Here is a 26,385-nt window from a genome sequence, read left to right as displayed (position 1 = left end):
GTTATTCACCCTTTTGTTTATTAAAAATAAAGGTTGAGTTTACTATAAGTGATTTCTCTGAATTCTTATTGAAGTCCTCATTTAATGGGAGCAGAGGTGAGAGCAAAACTGGTCAAATAAATCATCAATTATGTTGTTTTAACAGGTCATAATCAAATGGCTAACAAAGCTAATCGTTTACATCAGTTGTTGAATCTGTTAGAATATTCTGTGGTACAATTATGTGATTAATTTTCCATCTTTGATTTTAATGTGATTCAGCTTACATTTATTTTCTCTCTCTGTCACTCTCTCTCTGTCTCTCTATGTATATGTGTGTATATATATATAAATAAAGAGTCTTTCTTTAGTCTTTAAACCCATAAAAATATGGAAGGTGAAATGGTCAATGCACTAACCAAAAGATGTAACCAAGAAAGATGAGCAAATAGGAGAAAGAGAGGCAGCTAACAGCACCAGTCTCATTTCACTCATTTAGTCCACAAACATTCCAGGTGTTTGGAATGTAGCAGTGGTCAAAATAAGGTCTCTGCTCTCATGAAGGTTCACTCATGTCTTCTGCGTCTGATACTTCTGGTTTGCACAGCTGAGCCTAGAGACTTCCACTCCTAAAAGCTTGGCTCTGCTTTTGAGAATATTCTTAAAATATGTCAGACAGTACTTCAGCTTTCCAGTGCTCATTCTGCTTACCGCTGACATACAACACATATGAGACTGTCTTAGCCAAGTGAGGTATTAAAAAATTTTAAGAGCAGGTAGAGCAAGGACCGATCAGTTAGAATAGATTCTGGCACCAAAGAACTGGATTCTGCACTCATCAAGAGCTTGTGATTCGTGATGACCAGTGGCTTCCTAGGTGCTCCCAGATTTACTCTCTTTCCTTCTCATCAGTGGCGTCTGACCCAAGTTCCCTGTTCTGTGTTAGGCAGTGGTCGCATTTCCTGCTGGGTTTCTATCTCACTGTCTTCCCATTGCCAGTTCTCATGTGAGGGGTCATCCACCTTACATTCTGCCCTCAGATATGGCACTGAGGAGTTATAGTAATCCATATACTGTATAACCATCTTTAAAATCCTGAGCATTCAAAATACTGCATGAAACTAATACTTTGATTTTTTTCATTCCTTTTAAAAATATATATTCATATTGAAAGGGATTTGAAAAACTAAAGGAAGAATTTTGACCCCTAAATCAGTTTACCCAGGGTGAAAGTGGGTGGTGCTGACATGTAGGTGTGTAGATTAAATTTTGAAATATATTTGCATTGCAAATGGCCAGACACACAGAAAAATCCAGACTAAAAGTCAAATCATCCGCCATGAACAGGATGTGTCAGAATCCCTTCCCTTTTATATGAGACACAGGACCCAAGCACATAGCCTTCTTCCACCCTCAGGGAAATAGCTTACAAGGAGAATTAGAAGTTTCTCTAGCCCACTTTGATTCAAGCCTTAATATGATCATTTCCACGAACTCCACAAAAACAACATTCTAGTCTTTTCAGGCAAGTGGACCAATAAAAAATATAGAATTTTGTCTTATTCATTTGGCAAAATTTATTGAATGTAATTCGAAACTACAAGGAGCTTGCCGTCTTAGAGATATGCGCAGGCAGATAACTTTAATACAGCTTGGGAAGAGGAAAAATTTGGATGGACACAATGTGTTACGGGATTCTGGAGGAAAGCTAACCAGCCTAGAGTGAGTATCAGGATGCATCATGGAAGACAGGGAATGTCTGAACTGCATCCTGAAGATGTGTTAGCAATTAAGAAATAGTTGGATGTGAAGGAAAAGTGGTTGGGAGAAAATTGTGTTTAGAGATAGCAAATGTGTGAAGGGCCCAGAAGTGTCAGGAATGTGGGGAAACTATGTACACTTTGGAGGCAAGTGGAGTGGGACTGGACTCCGTTTGTACCGTGTTCAGGAACTTAGAATGTGTACGCCTGCTGATAACTTAGCCTGCATTTTCTCCCCGCTCAGTTTACATTTCTTTTTCTCTTTCATAGTCTCTTTTCCAGTCTCTTAACAATTATGTCAGTTAGTGTATGGTACAGGAAACACGAACCACTCTAGGTATTTCAGGAGAACAGGAATTTAGTATAGAGAATGCTCGCATATTCATTGAAGAGAACGAGGAATGGAAGTCAGGTCTGCCTCCCCACCATCGATTTCAGGACCCGCCACCATAGCTGTGAAGCAGAGATAGAGAAGCAGCTGCTGCTGTTGCCAGTACTGCAGCTGACACAACTGCCTCCCCCACAGATTAGTGACTCTGCAACGCTGAATGTTGTTGCCAGCAACCAGACCAGCAAGATGACCTCCCTCTCATTTCCTCCTTCTGACTGTTAAATGAGGGCATCTCACTGGCAGAATATAGAACCTTAATGTTGAGGATCTCCATGCTTCAGGGAGATAATTAGAAAGCAGTGGCAATGGATGACAAGCAACAACTCGTACTTTGTACTTATTTATATGTTGCATATGTAAAAATGTTAAATTTGACTCCTCCCCTCCCCCGCTGCCCTACTGATCCCAGTTTCACCAAAGAAACTATCTGGTGACCAAAAAAAAAGTCCAAGGAAGTCAACAAGGGATTAAAAAGAAATCTGGAGAGTAGAAGACCCCTGGCTGGTCCAGAGAGGAAAGGAATATATTTGAAAGACAAAAGAGATGACAAGGCTTAAAGGGAAATCTTTATTATAGCTAATTTGAGTTTGTTGTCAATGATTATCCCTCCATCCCAATTTCCACTTTAACCTTCTGTTTTTCTTGACTTCAGCCTCACCAGGTCTCTGAAGGCAAATGTTCTAGCATTATGGATATCATAAAGCTGAATGACTGTCTAGGTGTGAGGACACAACTATTCCTTAAGAATGTATTTAAAACAACCATCTAAACACACACACAAACACACACATGCACACCCCTGTGGCAGTTACCTTTAGTACTTTTTAAGATTTTCTTATCTCCGTGTCAGAATAAATACCAAGGCTTGGACTTCAAAGAAGGAAATGTTTGAAAAGTGCTAACTGTAGAAACCAACCAAAGTTGTGTTGGCATGTATTTTTAAATGTTACTGTAAAAATCAGCTAGATACTGTGCACATTGCTCAAATCATATAAGTAAAATGTTATTGCAGCATAGTACTTGGGCATCTGGTAAATCTTCAGCTTGCTGACAGGTTTGGTTTTGTTTTGTTTGCCAAATGGGAAATGAAGCAATGAGGGAAAACTGATGCTGTGCTCTGATTATGTTCTGAATAAGAAGGCAGAACTGCTTGATGACATCACAGTGATGGCAACCTGGGGAAAATGAGAATTTATACTGGAGTTTGTAAAAGTAAGAAAAGCAATGTTAGATATAGAATGGAGAGGTGAACCTTAAGAAAGCTGACTTACAATGCCTTAAATGGCAGAAAAGTTCTTTTGGTTCAACATAAATGAGAGATTCAAAGAATGTTCTAACTGGGTAGTTGAACTCGTATAAACAAGCTAGACATGAATACCATGTCAAGAAAGAATCAGTGTGATTCTTTGTGTGATTCTTCTGATTTTGAAAGAATCAGTGTGATTCTTCTGATTTTGAAAAATCAGTGTGATTCTCAGTGTGATTCTTCTGATTTTGAACTACAAGGACAGGTTAGCCAGGGCCAGAGAACTGTTCAATACTTGTTTTGTCAAAGGAGAGAGCAACCTCCTAACATTTAGAAAGGGAGACAAATTTACTTAAGAGGAAATTAAAGCCTTCAATAGAAGAGAAATTGATCAGCGATCATCTGATTTGTCACTTTGTCATTGAGTCCATTTCTTCATTTAACAACTATTAAGGAGTGTAATTACAAGTTACCAGGAACTATGTTATATGCTGAGTATATTACATATATGTTATAGATAAGGATATAGATGTAATTTATCTATGTACTTGCAGAATAATTATAGAAAATCTAGGAGAAATCAAAGAGAAATAAGGGGACTGGGCCAGATATGTCTACGATTTTCAAAATGTAAAATTAAACCCTGAAAAATATATATTGCTATACTTGTTGGAATTTACAATGTATTGTTAAATGCAATAGTTTAGATAGGTAGGAAAATAATACTAATGTTCATATAAACTTACATGTGTTTCCTAAGAAGAAATCACAACAAATGTATTTTTTAGTTTGTAGACATTGAAAAATACCATCAATATAATTTGGCATGATTTTAGCAAGATATTTCTCTTTTTCTTACAGTCGTTTTCGATGAACAAAAGAGAAAACTTACTCTGAATAATAGTGCATCTAGATAATAACTTTATTCTTCACAAAATACATACATAATGTTGTTTAATGAATTAAAGTTTACCTGCAGAAAGGTCTAAATTAAGGACATTTTTTGTTTTTGTAATTTTTTAAAAATTGTATAACACGTGGAGAGATGTACAGATTATAAGTACAGTTTACAAATATTTCACAAAGTGAACACAGATACATGTAAGTAACAGTCAGATAAAGAAATAATAATTTATATGTCCCATTGATGTCTCATCCCATTTTCAAGAGTAATGATTATCCTTTTAAAAATATGACTTCAAAAACTATGGATTTGTTTTGCCTGTTGGTAAATTTAGGCAGGTTTTGATAACAAGTATGCTAGCTTCATAAAGGTTATTCACCATGTGTTTCTTCTTTTTTTTGTTCCATGGGAGAGTTTGTGTCAGATTTGGGTGATTTATTTGGTAAGTGTTTGAAACAATTCATGAAGCAAACTTATTAAACAATTCTATTTTTTAGAATTTAAAAATTTATTAGAATGAACCTGTTCATAGCAATCTTATTGTTTTTAGGCGAGGCATAGTAGCTCACGCCTATAATCCCAGCACTTTGGGAGGCCGAGGCGGGCAGATCATGAGGTTGGGAGTTTCAGAGACCAGCCTGGCCAATGTGGTGAAACCCCATCTCTACTAAAAATACAAACATTAGCTGGGCATGGTGGTGCACGCCTGTAGTCCCAGCTACTTGGGATGCTGAGGCAGAAAAATCACTTGAATCCGGGAGGCGGAGATTGTGGTAAGCTGAGATTGTGCCACTGGACTCCAGCCTGGGTGACACAGTGAGACTCTGTCTCAAAAACAAAAAACAAACAAACAAAAATCTTAATATTTTTATAATGTCTGTAGGCTTTGTACTGAAATCCCGCCCCCCGCCTTTTTTTTTATTTTTTTGAGACAGAGTTTCGCTCTTGTTGCCCAGGCTGGAGTGCAATGGTGCCATCTTGGCTCACCGCAACCTGCACCTCCTGGGTTCAATTGATTCTCCTACCTCAGCCTCCCGAGTAGCTAGGATTACAGGAACATGCCACCATGCCTGGCTAATTTTGTATTTTTAGTAGAGACAGGGTTTATCCATATTGGTCAGGCTGGTCTTGAACTCCCGACCTCAGGCCTCCCAAAGTGCTGGGATTACAGGCATGAGCCACCACGCTCAGCATTTTCTCTTTTTTTCTTTTTTTTTGAGAAGGAGTTTTGTTGTTTTTGCCCAGGCTGGAGTGCAATGGTGCGATCTCGGCTCACTGCAACCTCTGCCTCCCAGATTCAAGCGATTTTCCTGCCTCAGCCTCTCAAGTAGCTGGGATCACAGGCATCTGCCACCATGCCTGACTAATTTTTGTATTTTTAGTAGAGACAGGGTTGAATCACCTGAGGTCAGGAATTCAAGACCAGCCTGACCAACATGGTGAAATTCCACTGTTACTAGAGGGCATGCTGAATGATTGTATCCCTTTAGATTTGTTAGGACTTGCTTTATAGCCCACCGTGTAGGGTCGGTGGCATTGTGGTAAATAGTTCATGAATACTTGAAAAACACTGTGTATTGGATAGATATCAGGTACATTGTTCTAAGTTAAGTTTGTTAATTTGGTTTTTTTCGTCTTCTATAGCCCTGCTAACTTTTTCTCTTTGAGTGAGTTATATGCTAAATTTTCACACTATATTTGTAGATTTATCTATTACTCATTTTAGTTCTTTATGTCTTTGCTTTTTAAGACTTTTATAAATTGACATATATATGTCATATATATATATATATATATATAAAGTTTTTCCTGTTGGAGTAGTTCTTTTGTCAGTAAACTGTGCTTTTAGTTTCTAGTAATTATTCTAGCTTTACATCTTTTTCTCCTAGTATGACTATAACTTTACCAACCTTCTTTTGCTGTGTATTTGCCTAGTGTTTTTCAGTCATTTACTTTAAACTTTTATTTTCTTATATTTAAAAGTTACTACATTTAAGTTTTTCTTAAAAATCGACGCTGTAGGCGAGGCGCGGTGGCTCACGCCTGTAATCCCAGCACTTTGGGAGGCCGAGGCGGGCGGATCACGAGGTCAGGAGATCGAGACCATCCAGGCTAACACGGTGAAACCCTGTCTCTACTAAAAATACAAAAAAATTAGCCGGGCGCGGTGGCGGGCGCCTGTAGTCCCAGCTACTCGGGAGGCTGAGGCAGGAGAATGGCGTGAACCCGGCAGGCGGAGCTTGCAGTCAGCCGAGATCACGCCACTGCACTCCAGCCTGGGAGACAGAGCGAGACTCCATAGTTGGGGGGGGAATCGAAGCTGTAATTTTAAAACCATAAAAACTAGACTACTTAATTGCAGAATGTAGTACTGTACATTATACCATCACGCTGTATGCTTTTTCTTCCCTTTTTTCTGATATTTTAAAATTTCCTTTCTCTACCTTCTCTGTAAATATAATTTTCAGTGGTTTATCCTATAGATTTGCATTGCCCCTCTGGCTTTTTAATGCTCACCATAGTTTAATCCTTTTACTTATTTCTAGACAACGCAGAGATCTTGGGACATTTTAACTCTATAAATTCCCCCCGCCCTTTTTGCCCCACATTTTAAACCCCAAAATATAATTATTGTTAAGACGGTATATTATTAGCCTAGAAAGATGTTTTCATTACTCAGATTTATGTACATATTTACCTTTTCCTATGCTCTTTTTTCTTTCCTGTATTTCCATATTTCTGTATTAGGGATGATTTTCCTTGGGCCTGAAGAATTTTTTTAGTACTTCTTTTTATATGGTCTGTTAGCCATGAATGCTCCGTTTTTATGCAAAATGTTTGTATTTTGTCTTCATTTTTGATAGAAAAGTATCAAAGTTGTCAATCGTTTTATTTTTTTATTTCAGAATGTAAACCTATTCTGTTGTCTTATGGCTCTGTCATTTTGTTGAAAAGTAACTCTTCAAACTCCTTGGGAGGTCATCTTTTCACTGACTACTTCTGAGTAGTTTCTTTTGAATTTATATTGCTTGGGAGTTACAGATTCTTGAATTTTACAGCATAATGTCTTTCAGAAAGTATCTGACCAGTATTTTCAATGTTGCTGTGCCCTGTTTCCCTACTCTTTCTCTCCACTCCTCTGGGCCTCCTGTTACACACACATAATACCTTTCCCGTGTATCTTACGTGTTTTTGTTTTGTTTTCTTTTGTTTTTTGAGACAGAGTCTTGCTCTGTCACCCAGGCTGGAGTGCAGTGGCATGATCTCAGCTCACTGAAACCTCTGCCTTCCGGGTTCAAGAGATTCTCGCACCTCAGCCTCCCGAGTGGCTGGATTACAGGTGCCCACCACCACTCCCATCTAATTTTTGTATTTTTAGTAGTGATGGGGTTTTGCCATGTTGGCCAGGCTGGTCTCAAACTCCTGGCCTCAAGTGATCCACCTCCACCTCCCAAAGTGTTGAGATTATAGGCGTGAGCCACTGTGTCGGGCCTGTTTTATGCTTTTTAATATATCATACTACTCCCATTTGAACTACATTCTCATTTTTGCTCATTCATTTTTCAGTTCATTAATCATTTCTGCTATGTCTCTTCTGCTGTCAAACACAAGTGTTAAGTTTTCAATTCAAATATTGTATTTTTCGCTTCTGGAATCTGTATTTGACTATGTTTTTGTTTGGTTTTGTAGATTGCAGCTTTGGAGTACAATTTTCTTATACCTCTTTTCTTAAGCATTTGATGATTGTTATTTTAAAGTACATGTTGGATAACTCTAAAAATTTTTAATTTGTTCTTATTTTTCTTATCTATTTCTCTCCTTTTAGTTTGTTCTTATCTATTTCTCTACTTTTAGTTTTAAGCAATTTGGAATAGTATTCTGAAATATTTTGTAATTTAAGTGAATAGCAGACATTGTGATTATGCATCAAGGAAAAAATGATATACAACGATAGTTCCTTTCCTTGTGTTTCTTTCCTTTTTGGATCTTGGACCTTAAAGTTCTGATTGGTTTAGTTCTTCTCCAGTGTCTTAAAATACACTTTTACAAATTTAATCCAGTTTTGTTACTGTTCTAATACAAGAGTTGATTTAATACAAATTACCCTGCTTTGGCTGAAATGAAATTTGGGCTTTTCTTTTTCCACATTTCATTTGCTGTAAATTGTCCAGATTATTTTCCATGTCATCACTTTGAGTTCGTTTCATAAAGCCCCTCATGAAAAAGATATGCAGTTTAATGTGGGTTTTGAAACAATGGTAAGAAATGTGTACAGCTCACTACTGCGATAATGTGATTATAGAGCTATTCATATTATTATTATTTTTATCCTAACAGAAAGCACAAAGTTACATTTGGAATTTAGGCAATCAAATTGTCCTTAACATTTGACTTATTTATAGACTCCTTTTCTGTTTAGTGGAAGGGGCCTTGATTCTTTATTTGTTGTTTTTATTATACAACTGTATATGTCTTTCATAATACATTTTCTGTCAGACTTCTTATACCTGTACTTGGACAACTGAAGCTTTTAAACCTGTTTACTTGTTATTTACTCCTTAATTTTATATTGGATTGAAAACTATTACTCTAACCATATTCAAACTTGACAACATTAAGTCCTCTTCAAAATCCTTATTTTTATGGTCTTTTATGTACCACTTTTATCGCATATATGTTCCTTCATTCTACTGTTATCTTCTCATGTCAGCGATTCCTGAAAATTTAGCACTTCCTGAATGATGAATTTTGTGTTGATTGATGTTTCTGTTGAACAGAATTTTCAGCAAATTTTACCCAGGCAGTTAGACTAACTTTTTTACCCAGGCAGTTAGACTAACTTTTGAACTCCTTTGTAATTTAAAATCCTTTGGATTGAATATTTTGAATTTATAGTCAATAATATTTTCCTTACTCTGGTCAGTGAATTATATAAACGATTTCTTTCAGTCTTTTATAAATATGCATCAGATTTTTTTCTGCTTCATACTGGGGACTATTTACAATCTGATATAATTGTTGTGTATCTGTGGGAAGATAGTAGGTAAAGATCAATATTTTTTCCCTGGAGAACTCTGCTCCATTTCCAGTCATATTGTGGATGTTCTGCTTCATCTACTGATCATCACCGAGGAATTTAATAGTTTGTTAAATCCTTGAATCTAATAATTTAATCCCACTCACTGGTAAAGTACAACTGTGAGATAAATTAATTCATAATTGAAACCAAGTATAAAATGGATAATGCTATCTATATATCACTTTATACAAATCAGGATATCTGCCATGCCCTTTTTAAAATTGGAGAGTAATTACTTAAACTTGAATTGCTACTTAGAATTCCATTTACTAGAAATTATTCAGGACCATTTTATGTAAACCAAGAGGAATTTTTAATTCCCCAGTTATCTGACCCTATAATGCTGTGATATGTAGTACATTATTATTAATGGAAAACTGTAGAGTCGAGATTGGTTGTATCATTCTCTTTAATCCATTTCTACGACTTATCTATAATCTAAAATCCTTAAAAATTCTGAAAAAATACTTATTTAGAATTAAAAACTGTACTAAACTGACATACAAGTATTTACAGTCTTTATAACACTCAGTATAAATGTTCATGTGTTTTACTGCAGAAATATTAATGTGTCAGAGTATCCAGTTCCACCCCAAGCCCTCCTGGCAGTGTGCTGTTACCTTCTAAAAAACCTACAAAAAGTTTGAATTCCTGAATATATATGGCCCCGGAAGTTTAAAACTAGAAAATTGTGCATCTCTAATATTTTCCAGTTAGTTTTGATAGTTATGTCTGTCTTCGGCACCAGATTATTAACATTCTAATATTTGACCCTACAGTATACTTTGTAATTTATTGAATAATCAAAGATGGCATCATTTTATGGGAGGCAAGAATGATACAAACTATCAGATGTTCTAGTTTTAGCACTACAGTAAAATAGATAAAATAATAGCTGCAACAAAAAATAACCGCCATAACTGATTTTAACTATTTTGTGTCAAGCAGTGTGCATTTAATAATTTGATTTTTAGAACACTCTTAATATGTAGGGAGTGCTAATATTAGCACTGTTGTAAGTAAATAACTGAAGTTTAGAAGGATGAAAAACTTGATTATGGTCAAAGAACAAGAGCAGAACCAGTACACAAACCTGTCTGTTGGAATCCACAGCCCATGCCACAACACGTCTACAATACTGCTGTAATATATTCTCTAATTTATCACATAAGACTCTTAATAAGTATGAAATTTAGTTTCACTGTCCCCATGACTTTGTCAGTTATTCACAGGAAAATTGCTAATAGCAAATCAGCTTCCTTTCTTCATCCAGCTTGTTTCTGAGATCCTCCCTCAGTTGGCATGTGTTTAAGAAATACAAATGAATTTTAGTATGAGCCTAATAAATATAATTATGGTGGTAAATCTGCTGGAATCATATAATGAATTTTAAACCCAACATAAATACCTTTTTGGATTATCTGTCACTTGGGATTACTTGTACTGTGATCCTGGCTATGAGTAGATAATTGAACGTTGGCTGTCTTAACTGCGACTGAAAGTTCTGATGCTAAGAAGAAAATGAATCATATAATGTGAGTTTGCTAATTTACTTAATAATTAATTTGGGATTTTATCACAGGAATTATTTAAAACTAAAAACAGAGTAACTGTATCTCATGGGAACCAAACTTCTATTTGGATCAAAGAAGTGATTAATGTGCCTCTTTTCTTTTTCTTATTTATTCAGTGATAAATAATTGAATAATGTACAGTTGTTTTCTTAGAGATTTTATAAGGAAAACTAACAAAGGAAAAAATAATTCTGCTAAGATATGTTGTTGAAGTCTGTGAAAGTTTTTACTTAACCTTTTGACTCTCTTTTCTTTACGAAACATTATAGTCATCTTAAAATTGCACAAAATAAGAGTCAAATGTTTTCTAGAATTGATTACAGTGATTTCAGTCTTTCCTAATCTGCTGTGGGCATACATTAGAGATTCAGATGTGGGAGTTAGTATTGTAGTAATAGTTGCGGCCATGGATTTTATTGCCAGAGATCACTAAAGATTGTGTCTTGACATTGTCAAGAACCACTGGCACATTTCTTAACCTCTCCACATCTGTTTCCTATCTGTAAAATGTGATTCATAATAGTTTTTTATATTGAGATGTTGTGAGGAATAAACAATACACTGTAATATATGTGCAGCATGTTTATAATTGTTAGACATGGCTTTTCCCCTTTATATGTTGTAAAACTAATTGAAGTTTGGGGCCTAGATTTAGCTAACAGTAGCATCACATGGGCTGATGTTCAGAATCCTTTCTTGAAAGACAGACGCTTAATGAATTTAGAGATCATCAACTGCATTTATGTGTTAAGGTTCTTAACTCAACCCCAACGCCCTTTGATTTTTCAAAAAAAAAAAAAAAATAGCCAACTATATCTGCACTCTTCTATTTGTACACTTAAGCAAATATATGAAAACTATACGGTTAATACTTATAAAATGAAGGGCTAGGAACACGTAGATACACACATTTGTATATATAGGTAATAAACACTTCAAGTTAATTTTTGTACATATTCTGTCACACAGACTCCTTCCATGATTTTTAAGTGTACTACATGCTAAGATGTCACAAGAATACACACATGCCCACCAGCATTCATACCAATACCTGAGCCATATTCACATACCCACGGAGGTGTATGTATATATATTTGGACTCTGTAGATACATTTACATGATTAACACTTATAGAAGAGTTAGAGAAAGAAAATGAGGAAAACAGAAGAATTCCACAAATTAAAAAAAAGTAAAATATAAGATGTTAGGGGAAAAGAAATAGTAGGAAAAAGATGATAGCTTAATTCAGGGTTTCTTTAAACTTCGACACTCTTGATCTTTTGTCTTTGTCGTGGGAACTGTCTTGTCACCGCTTCCTCAGTGGTAACAATCAAAAATGTCTTCAGATGCTGCTCACTGTCCCCTGGGGGACGCACTACCTGCGGTTAATAGCTACCCCCTTAGTGTAAATAAGAATGCTAGCGCAAAAGTTCTAGAAGAATGGAATCAACGTGAAGGAGCTGAGCAAGATAAGCCAAGGGGAGGAGAAAGGTAAGTGTAGAGTTCACTGTGCAGGAAGCAGCGGCAGAGTTTGTGGGTTGCTGGTACAGGTCATCCCCACACTGAAAGGATCAGAGTTAGCAGTTTTTATTTATCATGGAATGGAAAATTAACAAGAATGGGGTACATGGATTTATCATTGTATCTAATTATAGGATTTATAACCTTCATGCCATGTATTACACCCCGATTGACAGAAAAAAATGCAGAATCCTAACTAACTTTGAAAAATTTGATAGACATGAAGACTGAGTTTTGGAACCAGAAAGAATGTTATTTTTTAACTTCCTGTTACTGTGACATATTGAGAGATGCTAATTATAAATTTTCTAGTTATAAAAAAGAAATGTATTTCAAATTAGCAAAAATACAAAATATGACTCATACATTTGGTTTTAAGCCCCTTGGAAGTGTGTGTCTTTCATCTCTTCTTTTAAAAATCATCTTGTAATACATGGAAACTAGTCACTTAAAGTTCTGTAGTGGGAGGAATTAAATATCAATTGATAAATTTAAATTCTTTAACAAAAGAATGAGCCACTGGAAATTTTCAACTTTCATTTTTATATGTGTTATAATAAGTTAATATATTTACTGTTTAAATTTTAGACACGGGGTAATTAATTCATTCATAGATTTTTTTTCAGTCTGTTGCCCAGGCTGGAATGCAGTGATGCAGTCATAGCTCAGTGCAGCCTTGATTTTCTGGGCTCAAGTGATCCTTCTTCCTCAGCCTTTGGCATGGCTAAGACTGCAGGTGTGCACCACCACACCCAGCTTATTTATTTTTATTTTTTAGTTTTAGTAGAGACAAGGTCTCTCTGTGTTGCCCAGTCTGATCTCAAACTCCTGAGCTCAAGCAACCCTTTGGTCTTGGCATCCTAAAGTGCTGTGATGACAAGCGTGAGCCACTGCACCTGGCCCATAGATATATTCAGTCTGAGACCCAGTAAGGCCTTTAGAGAGCAACTGGAGCCTTACTAGTGAGCTTTAATTAAGTGCTTACTTTGTACTGGGGACTGATAGGTGCTTGTCTACAAAAGAACAAGATAAAAATGATACCTTCAGTGGGCCCGTGGCCTCATAAGACAAAGAAGCACAAAGCTCACAGTGCTTTGGAAGCACAAAAGAGTGGCATCTAATTTAGAACAGGTGGAATCTGGTACGGCTGGAAGAGATAACAGACACCTGAACTGTGCAAAAGCATAATCAACATCATCTTCAATTAGAAATTGAAGAGAGGCAGTGAATGAACTGATCATATAAAACGCAACCCAGACCAGAACTCAGGCATGTATCCTTTTTACAAAACCATACTGCATTTCTTCTCACTTGTTGTCCCATTTGCAAAAGTTATGCTTTGTTACATTGGTTTTACCAAAGAGCACTCATCATTGGTCAAAAATAAAACTTTTTAAAAAAATGTCTGAGTCTTTAGCTTGAAAGAAAAGGAAGAAAAGAAATTACATTCATGGTGAACTGATTTTTCTCCTTGCAATGCTAATTGTACTTGCTTTCAAATATAATGAAGTTTTTGGTTTTGGATTTTTTTTTTTTTCCATTTTATGCTACCATCTTTTCTCATTTCCTTCAGACACATATCCCATACAGCATGACCACTGAACAAAATGCAGGATTCTATTCCTAAATTAGGGATGATTTTTATTGTCCTTATTTTTCTAAAGCCTGACTTGAGAACAAACAGGAACTAAATAAGAAATAGACATTATGATGTTGGTAATTGACATCTGCATCATGCCATTAAATTTGTTATTTGCGAGGTATGTTGGGGAAGTGGGTTGCAGCATACAAACAACTATCCTAGCAGTGCCCATTATTTTATATTCTCTTCAGCTGGTATTTCCAAGTACTAATTGCACATGAACTCCATGAGAAAATTTCACCAATAAGGACAGGAAGTCTTTTTCTTCCTCTCCAGGGCTGATGCAGGCAGCATGGGGAGGTGAATTCAGTCTTAGGAATTACCCTTAGGTTTATTTTTTTATTTTTATTTTGAGACGGAGTCTCGCTCTGTCGCCCAGGCTGGAGTGCAGTGGCGCCATCTTGGCTCACTGCAAGCTCTACCTCCCGGGTTCACACCATTCTTCTGCCTCAGTCTCCCAAGTAGCTGGGACTACAGGCGCCCACCACCACACCTGGCTAATTTTTTATATTTTTAGTAGAGATGGGGTGTCACCGTGTTAGCCAGGATGGTCTTGATCTCCTGACATCGTGATCTGCCCGCCTCGTTCTCCCAAAGTGCTGGGATTACAGGCGTGAGCCACCGAGCCCAGCCTACCCTTAGGTTTAGATTACAGGTCTATGTTACATTGGGACCATGGGCAATGTCTTCAACCTCTGTGAGACCGTATTTCTTCACTTGTAAAACTAGAGAGGAAAACTTTACCAGATAATGTTGTAGTAAATATTAATGGTAAATATCTCTTTTTCCTGCGTTTTAAAATGATCGGTTAAAATTGATTTCACAGTCTTTGTAACACTTACTTGAAATTTACTTTTTCAGTTTATGCATTCTGAAGACATTGATTTAAAGAGCACAATTTTGTTTTCCTCAAATTCGTTCTTAATGCTCTCCATTTTTATAGAATATAGAGTTGAAACTTTCTCCATTACTTTTCCTTTTCATGTTTCCCAAATGTAGTTCACTTTTAAAAAGTGATGGAACTCTCATTAAATCTCTAGGGGAAAATGCTGTTATCAGAGCAAGGGTTAAAATTCCTTTTGTAGCATCCTCAGATTTACCACAACACAACACAATTTGTGTTGGTTATATAGTAATGATCACTAAATAGAATGATCACTAAATAGTTACTGATGGAAAACTTTTCATCAAAACAGAAAAGACCTGTAGTACCCAGATGCTGATAGGTAATTGTTTATGGTAGTTTCTCAAACATGACATTCTTCACCCAGTAGTAAATCTCCCAGTAATGCTGCAGTTTGGGATTTCCAGGGAGCACCATAGTTTTAATCCACTGGGGGAACTAGAATCACATACCTTCAGTTATCAGTTATATTTAGCTGTTTTCCTTAGTTAATTTCAAATTGTAAGTGGATGTGTTAATTTTTATAGAAAAATCATGCAACCAATCTAGTAACACACTTAGCAAATTGATCTTTTAACAGTAGAGAATATTTTCTTCTAATGACATTATTGTTCACTAGGATCTAGAAATATGAAAACCAGATTTGAAAAGCTCTTCTCCTCTTTTAGGTTTCTTTCTTAAAATATTTTTCTTTCTAAAAATATGACTTCTTAAATTTTAAAAGTAGCAAAGATTTGCTGTAGAAAATATAGGAAAAAAGTTAAAAAAGAAAATGTAGTTCACCCACAGATTCACTTAATGGCAAAACTATTGTTAACATTCCAGAACATTTTTTTCCATGTGTTATTTTCATGTATAAATGAGAATGCTTTGGGGAACAAAATTAAGCTCGTACTTTTTATATAGTTTTGTAATACTAACATTTTTTCACTTAACATTATGTAAAACGTTTCCTTGCCATTAAATATTGTTTCTCAAACTTGTGTGATTATTAGAATTACATATAATGCTTTGTAAACTATTGATACCTTCACCATACCTACTGCCATAGGTCTCTGTTCTTTGCACATATGAAACATAAAATGTTTCATAAATGGTTGCAGTGAATAGCTAAGGTTAAAATCTTTGTTTCAAACTTGATTGTCTTTATGTCCATGTTTTGGTTTGTAATTTTTACTCCCCAAAATAAGACAAAGTTACGCATCCTTATAGACATCTTTCTCAAAATCTCAAATTGCCGTCTGTGTCTAAATGTAAGTCCCTGCAGTAATGTAGCCCTATTTCCCCAGGAAGGAATTTTTGTAACCAACTAGAATGTATAAATGTGTAGATAATTTCACCTTGAGTATTAATATTTTAATGTATTAAATTACTTAAAAAACAAATCCCATCACATTTTATATAAAAATATATAAATTTTAACATGCAAAGTTTCCCTAAATTCTCAAATTTTGTGTCATTATTTCATTCAGCGTCTTTACATTCAATTTCAACATCAGTTTCTGTGTCCTCACCAGGCTCCTTTTTAAGTCATCTAACAAAGTTTTCTAGAACACGTCATCTTGATTCTTGTCCAGTTCACTTTAGATACAGTGCTATTTAAATCAGTGATGATGTTGCCCCTGGGATGTTCTCTCAAAACAATCTGAACTACTTATTTGCATGAAATTGAAATGGTTGCTATATATGTTATATATATAAACATAAAGACTGTCTTTAGAAAGCTGCTTTTGGTGTTCCAACACTTGAAATTGTGAGATCAGTCCATGGGAATCATGACTAAATCTGCCTTAAAACTTTCCTTGACTCCTTTTTTTTTTTTTTTTAATTTTGTTTAATTTTAATTTAATTTAATTTTATTTTTTGAGACAGGGTTTCAGTCTCTCACCCAGGTTGGGAGTGCGGTGGCGCGATGTCGGCTCACTGCAACCCCCACCTCCTGGGTTCAAGTGATTCTCGTGCCTCAGCCTCCGGAGTAGCTGAGACCACAGTCACACGCCACCACACCCAGCTAATTTTTGTATTTTTAGTAGAGATGGTTTCACCATGTTGAACAGGCTGGTCTCAAATTCCTGAGCTCAAGCAATCTGCCCACCTCTGCTTCCCAAATTGTTGGGATTACAGGCATGAGCCACCGCTCCAGGGCCTTTTTTTGTTTGGTTTGGTTTAAAGAATGTTTGCTTGAGGGTGCCATTTCCAAACATTATTTTGTTTCTTAAAGTTGAGTTGTTAGGGATAGATGTTGAATGGTTTCTGAATATAGGGTCATTCCCTCTCTGCTTAAGAAGTGAGTGTGCAGGTAGGTGGGTGGCTGGGTGTGTGTATGGAGGAGGGAGGGTGGGAGGAAGAGAGAGAGGAGGATGGCAGTTCCTAGATTCTTAAAAGTGTAGTTATTAGTTCTAAGGTATTTTAAGACTTTTGAGACAGTTCAACAGGATTCCTTAAAACGCCTACCTTCCTTTCTTGTAGCATAATATTGGTGTCAGTTTTCCTACATCCTTGTCAGCATTACTATGATCATATTTTAAAATTCTTGTTTCTGATGGATAAGCGTCCCAGCCAAGAGGAACATTGAGCTGAAGGTCTTCGTGTCACTGTAACTCACACCTAATTAGCAGAAGCTGTGGCTGGTGGGCATGGCCCCCTTTTCGGGAACATCAGTTTTCCTCCTTTCTTCCTCCCTGTGGCTGCCTTCATCTCTAAGTCCCCAGCCTGGCTCTTTTCCCATTTTGCTTATGCTGCTGCTTGACCAGTATAGGCAATGGGAGCCTGATTTGTACAATTTATTCTCCTACTTAAGTACATTAATTACATATACCTGTGTGGGCCTGGTGGCCGTTGTAGTCCAAAAAGGGCCCATTACAACAGCCTTAGGTAATGTCACCCTCTGGGATCCTCAGAAACACCTGTATGACTCTACACTCCTTTTCCTGAAGACAAAAGCCAAGGCTAAAATGTTGGTTTATGTGAATGTGTTTTATTAATTTCGTAGCGAATTGAGTTGCAATTAAATCCACTGCTCAATCAAATCACAATGAGATGCCATGTCACACCAGTCAGAATGGCTTTTGTTAGGTAAACAAAAGTAGCATATTTTGGAGAGATCCCCAGAGAAAATGAGATGCTTATACGCTCTTGGTTGGGAATGTAAATTAGTCCAAGCACTGTGGAGAGCAGTTTGGAGATTTCTCAAGTAAGAGCTGGACTACCATTCGGCCCAGCAATCCCATTACTAGTATATACCCAAAGGAATGTAAGTCATTCTGCCAAAAAGACATGCATCCATATATTCATTGCAGCACTATTCACAATAACAAAGACATGGAGTCAACCAAGAAGCCCACCAGCAGTGGACTGGATAAAGGAAATGTGGTAGATATACACCGTGGAAGACTATGCAGACACACACAAACACAAACACACACATGAAATCATGGCCGTTGTAGCAACATGGATGAAGTTGGAGGTCATTATCCTAAGCGAACTAATACAGAAACAGAAAATCAAATACCACGTGTTCTCACTTATACGTGGGAGCTAAACATTGAGTACACATGGACACAAAGATGGTAACCATGGACTCTGGGTACTATTGGGGGTGGGAGGCAAGGATTGGAAAACTACCTGTTGGGTATTGTGTTCACTACCTGGTGATGGAATGAATTGTACCACAAATCTCAGTGTCACATAATATACCCATATAACAAGCCAGCACATATACTCCGTGATTCTAAAATAAAATTTGAAAAATAAATAAATCGACTGCTCATGAAAAAGTTCTGGGGCCTTTCAAAACTCTGGTTTTTGTACTTGTGACACTTTCCCATTGGAGCTGCCTCTGTTTCCAGGAGAGGTGGGAAAAGAGAGATTTCTCTCAACTTCACCATGAGTCTTGCCTTGGCCTGGTGATGTATCTCTCTTTAAACGTGTTTTCTATTAGAAGACAAGTATATACGGTTGTCCCTCAGTATCCCTGGATTCCACATCTGCGGATTGAACCAACTGCCGATTGAAAGTTTTAGGATCGGAGAGATAATAAAAAAATATGAAATGACAACTGTTCTCATTGAATTTACATTGTGTTAGATATTATAAGCAATCTGGAGATAATTTAAAGTATATGAGGAGATTTGTATAGGCCGTATGCAAATGCTATGCCATTTTATATCACCGACTTGAGCATCTGTAGTTTTGGTATCCTTGGAGGAGGGGTCCTGGAACCTTGGTAGCATCCATGGGGGATTGGTTCCAGGACCTATTACCACTGTGTTATCCCAAAAGCAAAGCCATTGTTTTGCAAATATACCTTTGTTTTGGTAATATACTTTCTTTTACATAAAAAGGTTCTAGTTTTGCTTTACATGTTTATCCTGTGTAGGAGTTTTCAAATGTATCATTTGACTGTCACAGCCACTCTGAGGTCAAGTTTTCTTTCTCTGAAATGTGATGTACTGCAATACTATGAGATATTGTTGTAAGAAATAACTGTTTATGGTGAACATTTTATAGAATCAAAAGCAGGGCCCATCTGGTAGCAGAGATTAATCTGTTTGAGGATGGTAAACATTATTGCATATTTTAAAATATGTAACTAGCACAGAACATTTGCCTCAGGCACTAGAGTGAGATTGTGGTTTAGGATAAAGATTTAAATGAAACCTTTTATCCCTTAAAACTCTATACAACAGGTTTTTCTGGCATGTATAGTGAAATTTTAATTAATATTTTAAGTCATCCAATGAATAATAACATTAATTCAAAACCAAAAGAACAAAATTCTAATCATGGGGAAAAGATAACCCTATAATAGTTACCTCTTTATTTTTAAGACATTTTTGTGTGCTTTGTGAAATTTTGTTTAAAAACAATTGTAAGATAATAAGACTTAATCCAACTTCCTAGACTTGCTTTTTTGACCTGTTATAGTGATACTGCTTCTTCTTCTGGCCATATAAGTAGGATTTAAAATTCAAAACATCTTGAGCACCATATTCCCAGCTAGCAAGTGTGATGTATATTCTCTAGTTAAGTTATATGGTAAAAGAAAATATCATTTATTTGCTAAATGTTTGTGTATTTATCTAAAACACATTTATGTTCCTGTTTAAAAATGTTTGTCCATCTTTTCAATCCTTGGGAATGTCTGCTTATCATTTTTTTTTTTTTAAGACAGGGTCTCACTCTGTCGACCAGGCTGGAGCGCAGTGGCACAATCTCAGCTCACTGCAACCTTCACCTCCCGGGTTCAAGCGATTCTCCTGCCTCAGCTTCCCTAGTAGCTGGGATTACAGGCACCCACCACCGCACCCTGCTAATTTTTGTATTTTTTTTAGTAGAGACAGGGTTTCACCATGTTAGTCAGGCTGGTCTCAAACTCCTGACCTCAGGTGGTCTGCCAGCCTCAGCCTCGGCTAGGATTATAGGCATGAGCCACCGCGCCTGGCCTGCTTATCAATTTTTAAAATGTGTAAACAAAATTCCCTGTCTCCTCCTCACTCACACCAACCTAATGTCATCACACACAGGCCAAACCAGAGTTTCAGAGTAGCAGTCAGCTGTAAACATATATTCTGATTTGCTTCAGGTAAATGATTTGTGAAAGTCCTGGTAAATAGGTCATGAAAAAATGTAACTATTAGGAAATAAGAGAACTTTAGGATAAATTTAAATGTGGGTATTGAACACATTTTAAAGGTTAGCATTTTCAATTCAAATGTAAAAGCATAAAAACATAAATGTAAAAGCACAGAGAGTACATTATGTTATGCATAGACTTCGAATTTTCTTAAGGAATCAATCATTTCTGTTTTTGTTTTGTTTTGTTTTGCTTTGAGATGGAGTCTTGCTCTGTCGCCCAGGCTGGAGTGCAATGGTGCGATCTCGGCTCACCGCAACCTCCGCCTCCTGGGTTCGAGCTGTTCTCCTGCCTTGGCCTCCTGAGTAGCTGGGATTACAGGCATATGCCACCACGCCCAGCTAATTTTTGTATTTTTAGTAGAGACAGGGTTTCACTGTGTTGGCCAGGCTGGTCTTGAACTCCTAACCTCAAGTGATCCACCCGCCTCAGCCTCCCAAAGTGTTGGGATTATAGGCGTGAGCCACCGTGCCTGGCCTGAATCAATCATTTCTTAAACTGACAATTGACATATTGATATAAGGCAGTTTAATTAAATATTTCTTCAAATATCTTCCTCTTACATGCAGTAGATAACTCATTCAAACCAAATTTCAGGTTATCAGTGTAGGTTATTTCTACTTGTTTCCTTTTACTCATCTGTACTTTTAGAGGAAGTACAATTTATCTTTCTTGAATATACTTTGCTTTACTTTTTTCTTTGTCAGTTTTATAAATTCATACTTTTACGGCATTTATGTTTAAGAGTTTGCCCTTGAACACGTAGAGTAAAGAAGAATCACTGAGCTGAAAGCAAGGTAAATTATGACCATGGGGGCTCATGCAAGACAAATATTGAAAAATAGGCTTCCCTTTTTAGTAATACAAAAGAATAGAGGAAAGTGAAATGCATACTCCATTCACAAATAGATGTGTGTTGACTTTTATACTTGTAGCAGAAATAGCCAGAGTTGCAGGATGCTTGTTTTAAGGATGGTGCTCATCTCTTAAAACCATTTCATTTCCTACTAATAAAAAATTGTATTTACTAAGGGAAATCCAGACACCAAAACTAAGTCATGTACCTACTGTGCACTTCATGTTCAAAAGGAATTTGGCTCTTTACCTGAAATATACTAGTCTTTAAAATAATGCAATATAACTTAAAAGCTCAAAGGATGTGGTGTCATAGATTTAGTTTAATTCCTTTTTAATGTGAAGTACACAGTAAATTTCTTTAGACACCCCCTATAAAAGGTACATGTTCAATTAATCACTAAGTCATACAGTGGAATTTATGTAAACTAATTTTCTACCAAGACACAAGAAACAATTATGCTCCTGTTTCGTCTCATAATAAGACTGCTAAAGAATGACCAACATTCCAAAACAATTATTTGAATATGTTTGTTATATTATTGTCATAATGGATGTACACTGAACTTGAACTGTGGATTAAGTTATTTATACTGTGGAATTAAGAAATCAGACCAGTCAGTTAACATGTGTTCCATCAACTGTTGTATGATCTTCCTGTGGGCCAATCTAACTCAGCTAGAAAGTAGAGAAAAAAAAGTGTCAAATGACAGTTGTCTGTATTTTAAGAGAAAATTGTTTCTAAATAATCATAAGAGATCCCTAAAGATGACTTGTTCAGCTTTTTGTAACATGTATTTATTTGGTTCAGTAAACACTATGCCTCCGCAATGACTGTATTTATGAGATCCTGTGTCAGAATATATCTTACGCTACATTCAGTGAGTCAGGTTCCTCCCGAGATAGTTTTAGTAATAGAGTAAGTTCTGTTTGGAATTTTTGGTTCTAACCAGAGGAAGTTCTGCTCATTTGCTTGTCTCTCTCATTTCTCAGTATTACTTAAAAGCACTTAATGTCATTAACCCAATCTTCACAACAGTTGTATGAGTTTGGAATTAACATCACACTTCTATAGACAGATAAGCTAAGACCTAGAGAATTTTAGTGATGATACCAAGATGGCACAGCTAATAAACAACAAGGATTGCTGACGAATCTAAGTCTTTTGTGTCCAAGTCAAATTTTCTTTGAATAATATCACACAACAGGCTACAAAACAAAGATTCTTGTGACGGTGAAGCCATGAGCTATGTAATGTTAGGCAAGTTACTTTATAATCTTTTCTAAAAATTGCCATGAAATTATTTCTCAACACATTTGTAAAATAAAATGGAACATAATTTATTTAAATGACAGATGACCGAAAGGGTAGATAGATAGCTGGGACCATCTTGTGTGTACGTGTGCATGCCTGTGTATATCAGCCCCGTCTCTAAACATGCCTGGTGTTACTCAAGAGGAAAGAGCATGTGAATCTTGAATGACATTTAGTAGAATATTATGCAGTGCTCCTCAGCTCTGACTACACATTAAGAATCCCCAGAGGGTTAGTTTAAAGATGGAATAGTATCCAGACATATTTTTCTTTCTTTTTAAATTCCAGGTGATTAAAATATACGACCATCATTTAAAATGCTTTTTGTTCACAGACAGACCATAATAAGATTCAGCTGACAGCAATAGATAACTGTAAGAAACACATCTAGTACTCTGGCAACTAACATGTCGGAGGTTTTAGATTCATTTGACATTCATTCAACAAAATGCCTAAAGCTGAAATTACATTTTAGGATGTTTATTCAGAAAAAAAATTATCTGATTAGAAAACCTCAAATGTAATTTCCAGATCACTCAAAAAAACATGTTCACTAGAATGTTATGTGTAATATTTTATCAAGTGGGTTAATGTGAGTAAAACTGACTAAGAGTTTTGGAGAAAAGACAGCGTGACAGTATAATCCTTCAGGTTTTCACACACATTGTTTTTAATGAAGTATATTGTTTCATTTACTTTTCTGGCCTTTTGTGTGTATTTATGCAGTTATTTAATATGTATTATAAAAATTTAAGGTTTACAATGGACCTTTTCAAGGAATATTATATAATCTTTGGGAAAACGAAATTACTCTCCTCTTTGACAAAAACCCAGTGTTCTTCTACAGTCTTCATGTTGTTAGAAGGAGGGTTTTAGCATGTTAATAAGAATACAGTAAGTTTTCTATCTTTCATACCAGGGACATCAACAGCAAAAATTCAACTATGGTCATCACTCCCAAGCAAAGATCGCGATGGGCTTTTATTTAAAAATAAACAAAAAAAAGTCCCACTTAGTTGACACTGCCATGAGAATTCATTAATGAATCAAGAATTGAAGAGTTAGTAAACAAGGGCAAAATTTTAGTATGAAATTCTTTGACCTTTTTGCAGAAGTATCTCTTCCTTATGCTTAAAACTTATGACCTTTCTTTGTTGTTTCTCCTCTTTTCAGTGTTCTTAGCCCCTTTGAGGCCTGTTCCTGAGTGGCATACCCCGTATCTCCTCTTACTTTCTCTAATACCTGTAATCCTTTCATTTAATTTTTCACTATTCTAAGTATTTCTCACTTGGGATTTTTTCCTTTGTATCTCCTCAGCCTTCGTTCCCCCTTGTGGCCATTTGTAGTGCTCCCTTCCTGTCAGTACAACTACACATTTACAGATGCAAATCTCAAAACCACTGCCTTTTTTTTTTTTTTTAATGGAATCTCGCTCTGTTGCCCAAGCTGGAGAGCAGTGGTAAGATCTTGGCTCACTGCAACCTCCGCCTCCTGGGAGAAGTGATTCTCCTGCCTCACCCTCCTGAGTAGCTGGGATTACAGGTGTGCACCACAAAACCAATGCTTTTGATTTTCCATTTCCTAAAAGTAAAGAAATGAATTTCTAATGATGATTTCAGGACTAAGACTTTTGGGTTGTTTTTCTTCCCTAAAAGGAGGAACACAAGTATGTGCCATAGCTGTTTTGAGACCATATTTTTGCAGTACTTCGGGCTTTACGAATATGTCTGTGTAATCTGAAGCTGGAATTGTGGGTGATTTTACCTGCCCCATAATCGTTGCACAAGAGATTAGTGTCAGCTGTCAGGATATGCTGCTGTGTCAATACTGTAAACAGATGAATGGTACAGGAAGGATTTTGTCTTCTTTATAGTGATGAAGCGTTATTTTTGAGTGTGCTAGCTGCCTTTGAACTACCACATATGAAAAAGGAACCACCGTCTGTCTCTGTGATGTTTACAAATTCATGTGTAATTTGTAGAAGGTTCTAAATAAGATTTCTTTGGTCCCAAGGTTTGGTTTATTCTTCCTTATTTTTGTGAGCCTTTTCTATATTCTGGTTTGAGCTCATGCAAAAGCCATATAATTCTTAAGTGTCTCAAAGCACCTAGGGGCTCTTAATATTTGGCTTCACAGATTTCTTGAATGCTAATATTATGCTTTAGCTGTAATATGTAATGTAGCTATATATTATATATGGTATATATTATACTGTATATATTATATGCTATATACAATATATGTTATATAACATATAATATATAGCAAATATTATTTATTAGCTATAACCTTGTTCATAATGTTCATAACAACAAGGTGTTGTTATGAAACTTCTTAAGAGGTAAATATTTTCCTCAGTAAGAGATTAAGAAGATATCCACAAGAGGTAGACTTCTATTCATAATTTAGAGAAGTCTAAGCAGTCTGCAAAGCTCAGTGAAACTTGGTGCCTCACAAGCAATCTCTTTACAGATAAGGTCCACATTTATCAGCTCCCCCTCCTGTATTGTCTGTCTACCCAGTCACCTTTCATTTACGTAATAGAACGTTTCTGCAGTTATGTGCTCTTTACTCCTTGATTTGTAAATGTATGTAGGAATCTTGTGTCTAAGTAGTTAGAAGGAGAAAAATTTGTGGTGGAAATAATCACTATTTCTAAAGTAAGAATTTTTGATATGTTAATATGGTAAAAGGAGAAAAACTTACCTAGAGTATATTTAAAGTCAAACCAATGGTGTTTAGTAATATGTGCTTACTGATATATTTTATCTTTTAATGACAAACTAGTTGGTATATTTTATGAAAGCAGCCTAAACAAAGAATTTCTATGTGGGTATAATATAGTAATAAGAAACATTTTGCATTATTCTACAAAGAAATAAAATGATAATGCTGAAATTGAAATACTGTTCTAGTTAGAAGAGTAGATAATGCTAATAGCTTTTATCAAAGCAGTTCAATGTATAGTGTTTGTTTTTTCTTTGTTTTTTAAATGTCTTTGAGAAGATTAAAAAATTTATTTCTCAATTTCAGCACATAAACTGAAAATCTTGTCATTTAGAATTTCATACAGTAGATATTTTAGATGACTCATTTTAATTGTTTCTAAGTCGTATGTTTTTATAGGTAAATAACCATGTTAGCTAAGAAAAAGGAAAAAAAGCATTAAAACATCAACCCATTTTCTATTTTAGTTGATCTGGTCCCATTACTGATTTATTTTCTTTCTTTTCTCAGTTGCTGAGTAAAATGCCCTTGCATTACTGCCTATTGTAGGTTTTGAATGGAGCTGTAATTTATATTCTGTTTTAAAAAGACTTTAGGAAGCATGTTTTGTTCCTTTAAATGTATGCTGAAGTTTTAGGGGGAATAGCACACCAAAATCTTTTATTAAATGAGAAACAAAATGAACCAATTTAATATAATTGTAGGTATTGTTCTGATACCATAAAAAGTGAAAAAAAGGTTTTGTTCCTCATGTAATAGAAAAATAATCTCTATGTTAACCTGGCCAAACAGATGTAACCAAAATAGTCAGTATAGTCTAATTCTCTCTTTTTAGTCTGGACTGACACTGCT

The 26,385-nt window shown here is 35.9% G+C and overlaps 1 protein-coding gene across 12 annotated transcripts in view; it reads left to right on the top strand.

Moving 5' to 3' along the window:
* The window catches only part of KLF12 (Kruppel like factor 12), a 453,886-nt gene that overhangs the window by 263,834 nt on the left and 163,667 nt on the right, over positions 1-26,385 (top strand). The window lies entirely within an intron of this gene.

This window comes from Papio anubis, chromosome 15, assembly GCF_008728515.1.
Source record: "Papio anubis isolate 15944 chromosome 15, Panubis1.0, whole genome shotgun sequence".
NCBI lineage: Eukaryota > Metazoa > Chordata > Mammalia > Primates > Cercopithecidae > Papio > Papio anubis.
The sequence above is the reverse complement of the archived record's forward strand: the minus strand, read 5'-3'. Positions and strand labels throughout refer to the sequence as shown.